Source organism: Echinops telfairi, unplaced genomic scaffold (assembly GCF_000313985.2).
Source record: "Echinops telfairi isolate 266 unplaced genomic scaffold, ASM31398v2 ScPeMD7_7424;HRSCAF=8462, whole genome shotgun sequence".
Taxonomy (NCBI): Eukaryota; Metazoa; Chordata; class Mammalia; order Afrosoricida; family Tenrecidae; genus Echinops; species Echinops telfairi.
The window spans coordinates 22,311,083-22,314,606 of NW_022111324.1; the positions used below are offsets into that span (position 1 = coordinate 22,311,083).

The 3,524-nt window shown below is 54.0% G+C and overlaps 1 long non-coding RNA gene across 2 annotated transcripts; it reads right to left on the reverse strand.

Moving 5' to 3' along the window:
- Window positions 1-2,209: 2,209 nt before the first annotated feature.
- Window positions 2,210-3,451, reverse strand: LOC123522573. Of its 2 annotated transcripts, XR_006680819.1 has the most exons (3): window positions 3,292-3,451; window positions 2,995-3,173; window positions 2,210-2,463 (listed from the first exon to the last, which is right to left on the reverse strand). It is a non-coding gene; the product is annotated as an uncharacterized LOC123522573 (long non-coding RNA). The 2 variants fall into 2 exon arrangements; XR_006680818.1 differs by having other exon boundaries at window positions 2,995-3,451.
- Window positions 3,452-3,524: the final 73 nt, after the last annotated feature.

Here is a 3,524-nt window from a genome sequence, read left to right on the forward strand (position 1 = left end):
GGTCACCATTTGCCATGCACCTGTCTTCCTTCTAGAGTTTGCTCCAAGCCTTGGCTTTGAAAGGATCTGGCACTAAAGTAAATAAAGCAGCTCCCGGCCTAGGACTGAGCTGCACTCAAGGGTTAAGGTGTTGTTCCTCTTGAGCACTGGTTCTCAACCTTCCTAATGCCGCGACCCTTTCATACAGTTCCTCATGTTGTGGTGACCCACCAATCATAACATTATTTTCATTGCTCCTTCATAACTGTCATTTTGCTACTGTTATGAATTGGGCAACCCCTGTGAAAGGGTCGTTTGACTCCCAAAGGGGTCTTGACCCACAGGTTGAGAACCGCTGCTCTAGAGACTCCTACATGGCAGGATGGAGTCCAAGCTCCTCCATGCAGGCCAGCACCACGCAGCCCTCCAGGCTCCTCCTTCCCCCTTCCCTTTCCGGGTTTGAATTTTATACTTAGTAATGTTGAAACCTAGCAGTTTCATACCTCAATGCTGCGCTCCTGCTAATTCATTCAAAATGCCCCACCCCCTCCCTGTCTGGCTCATTCCGGCTCTTTCCCCAAGACTCTCCTGCGACGCCTCCTCCCACCCAACACCCCCCCCCCTCAATCTAGCTGTTTCTGCAGTCATCTGTGCTGCCCCCATCCCATCTGAATGGAGCATGCTATCTTGTGTTATCCAGAAAGTTCTTTTATATGCCTGCCCCTCTCCACTCCCCCATCCCCAACTTGGGAGAATTCCCTCAGGGCAGGGTCTGTGGTATTAACTTTTGTCTCCTCAGGACTGCCTTGGACATAATGGGAGCTCAATACACATTTCGTGAACTCCGTAGACTCCAGGCTGGATGAGAAATGCCCTCAGGTGCATGGATCTCTTGAGAGTGTTACAGGCATTCTACGGATTTCCGTGTTGGTATCTTTAGGACAAGGGACTTCTAAAGAACCGCCCACCTCATGCAAAATCACTTTAATGGGTAAACTGAAGGTGATTAGCTGCTTCTGGGCTGGTTGGTGCGCAGGTTTCTTTTAAACATTAAGCTCTTGCTGGACCTTTCAGAAACTCCTTACAGATCATTAACTTCTGGGGGCAGTGCTAGGGCAGGGATCAAGGGAAAGGTACCTTTAAGAGGCTGAGCTCCGAGATGCCCCTGAAAAGCAGCAGCAAGGCAAGGGATCTTAGCGCCAGACAGAACAGGGATAAGATTTGACCGCCCTTGCTGGGTTGCTTTTCCCTGTTGGTGCAATGGTTAAGTGGCTGGCTGCTAGTCAAAAAGGCTGGGGATTTGGACCCATCCAGTGGCTCTGTGGGACAAAGGCCTGGCAGGGGGGTCTGCTCCAGGAAAAATTAGAAACCCTTTGGGGTAGCTCTCCTCTGTGAGCCGGGTCATTGTGAGTCAGAATCAACTGCATGGCACCTCCGGACAACCACGACAAGGAGTGCCGACTGTGCAGGGTTCCCGGTGAGCTGAGAGCACAGGATATAGGGAGCACACGGAGCTCGGGTGTTGCCATGGCTACAGCACTTCTTGGGAGAAAGAAAGGCAGTCTGTGTCCCTAAAGAGTGCTGATGTTGTTGTTGGGTGCCATTGGGTCGGTTCCGGCCCATAGCCACCCCAGGCACAATAGACGGAAACCCTGCCCAGCCCTGCGCCAGCCTCACAATGGTTCCTGTGCTTGAGCCCATTGGTGCAGCCACTGGGTCAGTCCATCTCGTCCAGGGCCTTCCCCTCTTTCTCTGCGCCTCCACCTTACCAAGCACGATGGTCCTCTCCCGGGGCTGGTCTCTCCTGAGACATGTCCAAAGTACATGAGACAAGTCTCACTGTCCTTGCCTCGAAGGAACACTCTGGCCTTACTTCTAAACCCTACCGAGCAGTTCTCCTCTGTCCTACAGGGTTGCTATAGTCAGAAGAGATTTGGTTTGGTTGCATGAAGCACCTACATAAGGTGACCAGATTTTAACATTGGTAAAGTGGGACAAAAGCGGGACACCATTGATAAAACTCATATCCTGCCGAAATAGCCATGTGGCAGCCGAAAACCGTATACCCTAGCTTGTTGAGCATTCTTTCCAAAAATCGGGACTTTTTAAAACGGCCGCAGGACACGGGAAAATTTGTTAAAAAGCGGGACGTCTGGTCATGCACCTAGGTGGCCCCAGACAATAGTAGCAATATTGTTGTTAGTTTGACAGCGTAGGTGGAGGAGAGGCATGAGTTAGGCAGTTCTTTTACTTAGGATTTAGCTTGGATAAGAGAGGGGAACGCAGCAAGGAAGGGCCAGGCCAAGGTGGCAGCACATCTTGAGTATCCACCCTGAGCACCTCACGGTTTCCTCCCACAACGTCCCGAGTTTACAGCAAGCTGCTGGCCACAGCACTGTTGATGTGAGGACCGTGGGCCAGAAGGCCTGCCCTTCACCAGCCCTCTGGTCTTGGGCAGATCACCGAGAGGCTCCATTTCCTATTCTGTAGGAAAGAGACGAAAAATAGGAGAAGGTTTCAGAAACTATTTTCCACGCACTTGTTGAAGCTCCCCGCGCCCCACTTCCCCCCTCTCCCCACACACATATCCATCACTCAAGGTTATAGCGTCCTATGACCCCACCATAATGCTTGGTGCACACTACACCTTCTATAGTTGTTGGTACCTCTACTACTGACTGGTCATTGTGCCACGTGTCCTGCTGAACTACCTGCTCATGTCTAGAATTGGAGACCAAAACACCAGCCCCAGGCTGGAGACTCGGCTGTCACCAGGTGTGCGAGCACTTGGGGTTCCTCTGTATGCCGGGGGGGGGGTGGGGGTGAGGGGGATGGGAGGCGGGGCGCTGCCCCAGTCCTAACTCTAAGCTCTCCAAAGAGCACTGCTCTGCTCTGCCCCGCCCAGAGTGCCCGCCCGCCCGGGATGCAGGGTAACTCCTCCTCGCTTCCCCGCACGTCTCCGTTCCAGGCTAGGGACTTGGGGCGCACGCTGTGTGGTTCTTACTGTTTGTGTACCTGTCACTTCGATGTGACCACAGTAGCATCTCCTGCTTGAAAGGGAAGCTTGTCGGCTGAAGACAAGGAGCACTTGCCCTTGGAAGGAATTTCCGGATCTCCTGGGTCCTGACTCTCATTGCTTCCTGTCTCACGTGGAGAAGGAGGTCTGCAAATAGATGAGGTTCCGCCACCTCCCTCTGGGTGGAAAGTGAGAGAGCGCTACCTTGGCTTGGGCCACAGCTGCAGGTAAAGCCCCTTCCTGGCTGACCCTACCACAGGACAAGATGCGGGAGGGGCCGTCCATTCCCGCCTTACCTCCGCGCCCGGAGACAGGGTCAGCGCCCGACCTTGACCTTAGAGGAAAACAGTGCCCTAGGGAGATGGGGACTGCGCTCCCAGAGGGCGCACTGACATCTCGGGAAAAGTTGTCTAAACAAAGGGCATTCCTTAGCTTCCACCCCGAGAGCGAGCCGAGCCGAGCCTCGTCCCGGCGCCCGAGAGCCCCGGGCACTTGGGGTTACGGCAGGCCGGCGACGGTCCGCGCGGCG